Genomic DNA, 10,331 nt, shown 5'->3' on the forward strand with positions numbered 1-10,331 from the left:
CTTCGATCCCGTCTATTAGTCCCTCGGCCTCTTCGATCCCATCGATTGCTCCCCCCTACTGAAGAAAAAACAGGTTTGCTTTATATTTGTTTCCCCTTTCTTCGCCGGCTCGATTTTCTTTACGAAGAGTTGTTTTGTGCCATTTCCCTTACCTATCGGAGCCTATATAATGAGCCATCTATCATTTCCCCCATGCTGCCACGATCATCTACTCCCATAAGAGAACTTTGCACTATTTTGTTTGTTTTTTATTATGTACTCCAAAATTATTTTAACATCTTTCATTTATTTAAATGTTTTCCACGCACAATCAACTAAGTTTTTGATCATTTAAATTCATTTAACTCTTTTCTCTTTTTGTAATCGGTGATGATGACAACATGAAGCTGTTATAATTAAATATCAACAAAGTTTTTACATTGTAGAACAACTTGGATGGCAATTGCAGAACAATTGCAATCTTTGAGCTACCCCTAAGTCATTTCGATCATATCTATTGCTCTCCCTACTGACAAAAAAAAAGGTCCTGGTTTTTAATCATCCTTTGCTGCCTCGGTTTTGTTTTCCTATTACTTATAAAGGATTGTTTAATGTCGTTTTCCATACCTATCGAAGCCTATATAATGGGTGCCTATCATTCGCCCCTATATTGCCGTGAGCATATGCTGCTATAAGTTGATTATTGATAATACTCATAGAATGTCTGAGCCGATATTAATTTTCGATTTTTAATAGTCTCCTAATTTTTCTTTTACTATTAGTTTCACTTCTTTTTGTTTTCATGTACATAAATTGTAAATATTTTTCTAACTACATAAGTTTACATATATGTCTCTTCAAGAAATTGTTAAATTTTTAGATTCTTCTATTATTTTTGTTATTCTCCTGTTGCTACCGGTTATGTTTATTCTTCCTTTTTCATAAGTATTTCCAAATAGACTCAGCCTCATCTATCCTTCCTTCCATATTGAAGGCCAGTAGGAGTGTATCATATGTTTCCAATGTGAGTACTTGGCCTTTGCTCAATAACCACTTTGTAACCTAGAAACAATGCATAAAGAGAGATCAGTATGTTCTCCATCAACAAATATGTTGATTTTCTTTCAGCTCTTTTCAATGCCTCATACTAATAAACCTATTTGTAATTTTCGATAAAAGGCTATTAAACCTCTTTATGGCTTAAATAATGATGGTTATTCATTCTGTTGAAACAGAACAATTGATTAACCTCAAAACAAAAAATTTCACACCTGGATGATCCGCAACCATTGATTTCGTCTTCTCAAGATTTCTAAAGCTTTTGCAGCAGCAATAACAGGAAACTCAGTCTCCGAAGCAGTCCACCTATCCAATGCTCCATAGATTACTTCTTTGTCATTTGGAAGTTTTGAAACCTAGCATAAACATTTTCAAAACTGCTTTAGAAAGATAAATTGATTTATTTCGTTCCTTTCCTAAGAAACTTATCGATGATGTTAAAAACCAGCTGCAACAAAACATAATGAAACCAAGGCTACAGTTGTATAAAGCAGGAGAAAGGCAACTTTTTCTCGAAGAAGCTTTTGGAAGATAAGATAGCAATAATGCCTGCTATTCATGTCTTTGTTGGGCAGAGCACCTCTTTGCTGGAGATTTTCCTGCTGTATTTTAGATTTTCTGCTTAATAGTTTAAACGAGGCAATTTCTACAATCCTTAATCTTTCCAGGAGTCTATTTTATATTATGAAATAATGGTGAATGAGTATATTATTAGCTAAACATTTCTTTTCACAGTTTTCACTCAACATCTTCAGTTTGCTTTGTGTTTTGCCCGCCGCATCGCACGGGTTACTAATATTATGGATGCATCCTGTTGAATGTAATGATTGGAGAGTCGACTTATTGACCGACAGTAGTTATGAAATATATGGTGTGGACTTGTTGATCATTGCATGAAGTAGTTAACATAATTAACTATTTTTTGAAAAGGCATGTCTCTTGGGTTTTAAAAAAAAAAGGGACTTGAAATATGAAAAGACATGTCTCTTTGTTTAAAAAGATATTTCAAATTAAAAGGATGTGTCTCTTGAATTGGGACACTTTAAAGGGATGTGTCATTTGGTTGTTTTTGAAAGTTTTTCATGCCTATAAATAGTGAATGAATAGTTGATTTTTCTTAAAACAACTTAACATTAAAGAAAAGAGAAACATGGAGAATAAAGTGATAGTAAGAGAGTCCTACAAAAATCTACTTCAAGAATACTATCAAAAGATGAAGATGTCGCTGCCACAATATCGCACTTATCAAGAAGGACCTATTCACATTTCGGAATTTTATTTGTTTGTCGAATTCGGAAATTTCACTTATATGGGCAATGTAAAAAAATCAAAGAAGGATGTGGAACAAGATGCGGCACATTTTGCTTTTATGAGTACCACATGTATGGTTTCTCTTGATCAAAGAAATTTGTATTTAGAGAAACTTGCAAAAAATTTGGAAAAAGAAAATATGGCATTGAATTTGGAGAATAAATCCCTAGAGAATGCAACCAACGAGCAGGCCTCCAAAATTAGGAGTTTGATTTCAGACAAGATAGTCTTATAGGAAAAACTCCAAGATTATGAAGACCCAATCGAAGAAGACATCGATAGTTTTGCATAAACAAACTTAAGGGGGGATGTTAGTTTATAAGATTGTTTTATTTGTTTATTTTTATTTGAAGAGTTGTGTTTCTTTTGAAGGGGTGTGTCCTTTTATAAGGGTTGTGTCTTTTGGTTTATGGTCATGTCCTTTAGTGAAAGGTTATGTTTTTTCATGAAGAGTTGCGCCGTTTCATGCTATATAAATAGAGAGCATGTAATTTGTTGTGTAGAGTTGTGAATGTTGGCTTAAATGGGCCAGCATCCTGCCCTATGGCGGGAGGCCATGTGGGCCGAGTTATGTTCGAAATGACATGAGGCTGGGTTGGGCCGAGTCATGTTCAAAGTGGCGTGAGGCCAGGTGGGCCGAGTCACAATCGAGACCCTGGTTGCGTATTTCTAACAGCTCGAGCTTTTGGGATTAATGGTTAGCGCCAACGATCCGACAAGTGGTATCAGAGCCAGAGGTCACGGGTTCGATTCCTGCATGCTGCAAATGTGTGCAGGTGCTGGAGGGGGGATTGTTCGCTTAAATGGGCCAGCATCCTGCCCTGTGGCGGGAGGCCATGTGGGCCGAGTCATGTTCGAAATGGCGTGAGGCTGGGTTGGGCCGAGTCATGTTCAAAATGGCGTGAGGCTGGGTTGGGCCGAGTCATGTTCGAAGTGGCGTGAGGCCAGGTGGGCCGAGTCACAATCGAGACCCGTGGGCGTTGTTTCTGTACGCTTTAAGTGAATTGGTTGCGTATTTCTAACAGCTCGAGCTTTTGGGATTAATGGTTAGCGCCAACGATCCGACAGTGAAGTGTGGATCAAATTGTATTATTCAGTTGTAGTGTACTAAAGTTTATTTATATTAATAAAGTTTGTTATTCTACTGATAAAAACTTTTGTAATTCATTTATATATTTGCCCACCAACACAAATGGGTGCAAAATCATGCAAACTTTTATGAGATTTTCATCATCGCTATCGTCATCATCATCGCAACATTATCATCTCCATTTTCATACGACCTTTGTAGGTTTTTTCTTTGAATGGTGATTATGGGCAGTTATCAATTTTCAATGATCATATTGGTTAGTTCAATTATACATTTCCCTACCCAAAAAATAAAACACACTAGAGTTTTTATTTTCCAAACTCCTTTCTTCTTCCTCTTCAATATTTTTTTTTCTTCTATTATTTATCCGTCGCATCGCGCGCCTTACTACACTAGCAGTGAATTAATATCAAATAAAAGAGCTCATTATCTTCGTCGAGATAATGAGTATTAATGCGAAATATCGGTGCAACAAATCCGTTTGCCGATAACTAGTTTGTGTGATGTAGCAATTGAAGCCGTATTAGATTTTCACTCTCAGCTATCTTTCATTTGGAACCAATTAGCTTTAACTAAGCCCAAGTGGACAGCTGATGCTGATCTTTACTATCAATACTGTGAAGAAACTCAACTTATCCGATTTCTCATGGCTTTGCAAGATGATTACGAATATGTGTGAATCTCTATTCTTTATCGCACACTGCTCTCCATTGTTGTTGCAGCTCTTTCAGAGTATGCAAAGATACTGTCAATTTTAAAAGTTCCTCAGTCCTGCCCACTTTTGCCTCCTCCCTCGTTATACAAAGCCATTTTCTGATGTACATCATGACTTGCGATCAAACCCTACTACAACAACCTCACGTCCACCGCATGACTTGTGACAAGTGCATGCGATGCAACTACTGCAAATAGTTTGAACATACTGCTAAATTTCTACACGTCCTGTGAGGGACTCAGCATGAAATAGTGGAAATCGGAGCACTTACGTGCAAAATATATAGCATCTTTGTATATATGCCAACCTAGGGCTTTCATGATCCGAAACCCTAACCCTAACCCCATTGTACTCAGCTGAGACCCCAGCCGTCTCCTCTCCCTCTTCCGCGTGCGCCGTGCACTTCCTGGCCGCCAGTGACCATGCTCCAACTGGCTAAACGCTGCCAGCAGCCTCCTGGCGTCCTTCTCTTTCTTTTCCACCACCCATCCACCTTCTTTTCGGGCCGAGGTTAGGTAAGGGAGCATCCTCTGCTCTCAGGCTCCCCTCTGGCATCATCCCGAAACTCCGGCGAGTCCCTTCCGTCGATCGCAGCTGCCCCTGAGTGCCACCGTCGTGGCTGCTGCAAACCTGTTGCCAGCCAGGGCTGGTGCAGTCGCACCGAGCCACGCCGCCTTCCCATCCACCAGCAGCCATCATCCTCCTTTTCTCTCGGTCCCAGGGGAAGCTCGTGACCCTTCCCCAGCATTCCCGGCCGTCGTTGTGACCGGAGAAGGGATCTTAAGCATGAGCTCTCTTGTGCGGGCTCAATTTTGTCCCGCGTCGCCACCGCCGCCTCCCGCCACCGACTAGGGTGAGCGTCGACCCTCCCCGGTCGGTCGCACCCCCTGCCACCAGTGCACTCGCCGCCAAGCCGCCGTCGGCCAGGCTCAGCCCCTTTGCTCCCAGTCTGCCCGATTAGCGATGTTTTAGGGTGGTTGTCACTATTTCGGCAACTCGAGGCGATTCTGACGCCTCCAGACATGAGCACGACGACCCCTGGTCAATGCTGATCACAGTGCTCACCTCATTTGCTGTCGGTGAGGCTCGAATCAACGTGTTCGGCCTAGTTGCTCTCCGTGTGCATCATTCGCTGACGTTCGGCTCACTCTCGCGCATCCCAAAACCACCTGCGGTACTCCGAACAGCGAGCACGGCCTCCGCCTTATCGAGACCTATCAGCCAGTGTCTCGTCTGACCCTATAAACCCTTAGTTAGTGATAACGAACCATAATTCTCCTCTAATTGCATATATTAATGTGATAACATGTAATATTAGGGGCTTTTGTGCAACTTGTTGCTTCACGACTACTGTGGGCAGTGTGTTTATGTGGTTGATGACCTCTGGACTGATCGTGCAAGGTCTAAAGCCCTTCGCGGAGACCGAATATCGGTTTCGGTGAGTTTTTCGGCAAAATTCGCCAATGGAACGTGGTTTCGGGTCGAATTTATGTGACGCTGTTGGAACACCCGGAATGCTGTCACTAAGCCTTGTTGGCTGGTCACCTACATCGTCTTGAATGTCCGGAGAGACGGGTGAGTGGCGAAGGGTTTCAATGTCGAAATTGACACTTCCGGAACCTGGATCAGAGCGATTATCCGACGATAATAGTTTCGACGTGTGACCTTGGTGTTTGCTGCCAGGACATTCGAAATGATGTGTTTTGAGGCAGTGAGTGACTCGTGACATGAGTCGGTGAGTTTTGGGACACTTCGTGGGTCCCAGCGACATTCCGATGCTATTTTTGGGACTTCCGGCGAGTTACGGAGATCGATTTTTGGAAACCGATTTCATGAAAAATTTTGAGGATTGTGAATATTGTGTTTTGAGCCGTTTGGGTTGGACTTTGACTCTGTGGACCCTTCAATTGACTATCCTACACATCGTAGAGGCAGATCCGTTAGTGATACAAGTCGGTACTTCTATCCGAAGTCGGTCTAGTGGTGCACGCTCGGTGACGTTCCCTCCACCCTCTCTCTTTATGTTCCTCGCATTACCTATAATTTTGAGCCTAGCATCATATGACTTCATTACATTATACTCTACTAAGTTGTTTTTGCATTAGATTATCATGATCTAGGAGTAGAGTGGTTGTTGAGTATATCTGTGCGTGATATGCAACCCATGTGCTTCTATGTTTCTAACCATCTATCTATTTTGATGGATGGTTAGGACGGGAGAGAGAAGAGAAATTGGGAAGAAATTGAGTTTCTTAATTTCTCTTCTCTTTGAATTTCTCCCTACTTTCTCGTCTCTCTTTCACTCTAACCATCCATCAAAATTAATAGATGGTTATAAATTTATGAGTATAAAAGCTGTTGTGCTCCTAATAGCATAGTAATCCCACTACTGATTGTATTTAACTTTGATAGTATAGAAGCCTAGTTTTATATATATACATATATATATATATACATATCTATACTATTTATAAGAAACGAAGTTTTAAAAAAAATTTTCTTTCCCAAAATGTCACTCCTTATTAATATAATTCTTATCACATACTAGCATTATCATTCATTTAATTTTGATGCCTATATAATATTTTTATTCCATCTTATATAATACTTAATCTAATAATAATTTTTTTTAAGCTTCATACTTATCTAATAATATTTATCTTTCGACGCTTCATAAAATATTGTCATCTTTTTAATTTTTATAATATACATCGTTATCCAATTATAATATCTCCTTGCCTATCATATGCGTGATTAATCTCCTTCACTACAACAAAAACGGTCTATAGCGACACTTTTAAATGTCGGTACAGGTCAAAAAAAAGTGTTGCTGGCTAAATTGCCGACACTTTTAAAAAGTGTTGCTATATGTGGGGTCGTTAGGTATATAGTGACAGTTAAAGAATGTCGCTATAACCTAAAAAGAGTGCTGCTAATTTACCAATACTTATTTAAGCATTTAGCAACCGCCGGAACTCTACCTTGTTGGCTACGGTGGAGGAGGAGGACGAGAGGAAGGGATCTTCATCTAGGATTTCAGTTGATTGAGTGAGGGGAGAAGGGGAAATGGTAATCGATTTTTCTTTTCTTTTTCTTTTCTGTTTGTAATCGGATCGAATGGACTGGGTGGGGTGGGTTGAGTAGAGTAACCTTTTATTTTTTTTTGGATTGGACTTTATATTTAGACATTTGTAGTTTTTTTTAAAAGTTTTGGCATAAATGGGACACTTACACAAAAGTGTCCCAAACATATGTCCCTATAACTTAATTCTGTTGTAGTGAGCTTCCTCCTATTCTCTTATATTCCTTCCATACATTATATTCGCTTTTCTCCAATGTACTTTTTGGATTTTAGACATCTTCGGCTCTTCCGAAGCTTACCCACTCGACAGTTAGTCGATTCTGAATGAAGTCCAACTCTCGGATTTCGAGAATTCACTTCCTTACATTCGATGTCGAAATTGACACTTCCGGAACCCGGATCAGAGCAATTATCCGACGATAATAGTTTCGACGTGTGACCTTGGTGTTTGCTGCTAGGACATCTGAAATGATGTGTTTTGAGGCAGCAAGTGATTCGTGACATGAGTCGGTGAGTTTTGGGACACTTCGTGGGTCCCAGCGACATTCCGATGCTATTTTTGGGACTTCCGGTGAGTTACGGAGATCGGTATTTAGAAACCAATTTCATGAAAAATTTTGGGGATTGTGAGTATTTTATTTTGAGCCGTTTGGGTCGGACTTTGACTCTGTGGACTTTTTTTAACAAGTTAATCATAACCGTTCATTTTTTTCAAATATTTTTAACAAATTGATCATAATTATTTGTAGAATTGAATTTATAGATGGATATGGATGTTATATTTTTAACAGATTTATCATAACTGCTCGTTCTTACTTGAGACATTTTTTAACAAATTGATCATACCGTTTGCAGGGAATATTCTTTTATTTCTTTTTAATTTCGTCTGTCATTCCTGTATGTTTGTATATATAATATAGATTGATGATAATCGTTTGTTGTGAACATTTTTTTATTCTTTTTTGATTTCGTCTATTATTTCTATACGCTTTTATATATAGTATAGATGTATACTAGTTCGGCTACTATGGTATCAATAGCGCCAAACGTTCAGTGCTACAAGTTTTCTTTCGTTATATTTACTCTTTTGATTATTTCCATCCGTTAGATCATATTATTTATCCAACCGCCCACTCAATCCTAGAATGTCATTATCTTCCAACCGCCCACTCAATCCAACCGCCCACTCAATCCTAGAATGTCATTATTATTTACTCTTTTGTAGCTGCACATTCCGTCATCCAACGGCCAAAAACCTAATTGCACTAATGATTTGATGCTATTAGTGGTATAATTAATAGCTTAGTTTATATATATATATATATATATATATATATATATATATATATATATATATATATATATTATATATATATATAGTATATATAGATGAGGCTACTATCTATCGGAAGCACGGACCTTCCGTGCTTCCAGCTCGTTTTCGATGTTGCGATTTTTGAATCGCGATCGGCTCCGTTAAACTTGATCTAGAGTATTTGAGTACTAGAAAATAAATTTATTATTTTTTGATATCATTTGCCTAGTGATCGAATGGGCTCAAAATCAACAAATTTCAATGGCCGTAGTGAGCCGTTTGCAAGTTTAACGGTTAGAAAATATCCAATCACGTGAAATTTGATAGAAAATTCTCTTTATACTATATAAAACAAGATCAATATCTTTGATTTAAAATTTAATGTCATATTATTGCATTTTGTAACATTTTTATTTTCAGCCGTTGATTTTTGAGCCCTTCGTTCACTAGGCAAATGTATATCTAAAATCATAAAATTTATTTTCTAGGTACTTAAAAATACTCTAGATCAAGTTTAACAGGGCCGATCGATGATTCGAAAGTCGAACACATCGAAAACGAGCTGGAAGCACGGAAGGCTCGTGCTTCGATAGCATAGTACCTCACTATATATATATATATAATATATATATATATATATATATATATATATATATATATATATATATATATATATATATATATGTATGTATGTATGTATGTATGTATGTATATCGGCTATCGTGCTTGTAAAAGCACCAAGTATTTGGTGGTTGTAATTTTTTCACCGTTAGATTTATCCTTTTGATCATTTTCACCCTTTAGTTTATACTATTCAACTAACCGCCCACTCAATTCTAGGGTACCGCTATCATCCAAACCGCAAACCTCTTAATCCAAGGGCAACAAATCTAGAAGCACCATTTACTTTGTACTTTTAAAAGTATAGAAGCTCAATTCTACACATACACACGCGAGCTGCTATAATTTTGAAAGTATAAAGTAGTTGACATTTTTTATTTTTTGACCCTTGTGAGATCCCTGGTGTTTGACTGTGGAGACTTGTCGACAGCTCTGGAGAGTGTCGGGACAAGTCCGAGTCGCGTTGGCGTCAAATGGACGCAAAACGGGCTCCGTGCGACGCGAGGGCAACTTTCAGCGAAGAAAATCTGCAAACTGCAGTTTTTCTGCTTGCTGTACCGGTACAGCCATCAAGGTGTACCGGTACACTGCACTGGACCGCGCGTGGGTTGCTCTCGGGTTGGCTCCTGTACCGGTACGCGATCCCGTGTACCGGTACACCAGAGTAGGTGAGGGGCTTTTTGGTATTTTTACATTGCCTCGTTTGTATCTCCCCTCACTCCCCTCTATATAGTTTCGTGTAGGGAGAGAGAGAGAGACTTTTTGCTGCCATTCTCCATCTCTCTCTCACTCTTCCATCCGGTTGAAGGCAAGGTGGAACTCGGGTGGAGTTTTGTCGCCGACGTCGCGCCGCGAAGCCGCTAGAGCTTGTGTTGACGCCGGGGCTTTGCGAGGAGGCCGGGCGAGCGGAGGTTTTCGCCGTCCTTGCTGTCACACAGGTACTTGGTGTTGTCGAGGTGAGTATTCAGCATTTCTTTGGATTTTTGGGCAAATTCTTACGACTTCAACTCGAGGAGATGTTGTTTGCTGAATTTCACCGTCGACTGTTTGTATTTTGGTTCGTTCTCGACGTAGGAGCATCGGATTGTGAATTGCTATTGGATTCATGCATTTAATTTGTTAGTGAGATCGATCGATCTATTCATTGATCAGGCATCTT

The sequence above is a fragment of the Ananas comosus genome, linkage group 17 (genome assembly GCF_001540865.1).
Source record: "Ananas comosus cultivar F153 linkage group 17, ASM154086v1, whole genome shotgun sequence".
NCBI lineage: Eukaryota > Viridiplantae > Streptophyta > Magnoliopsida > Poales > Bromeliaceae > Ananas > Ananas comosus.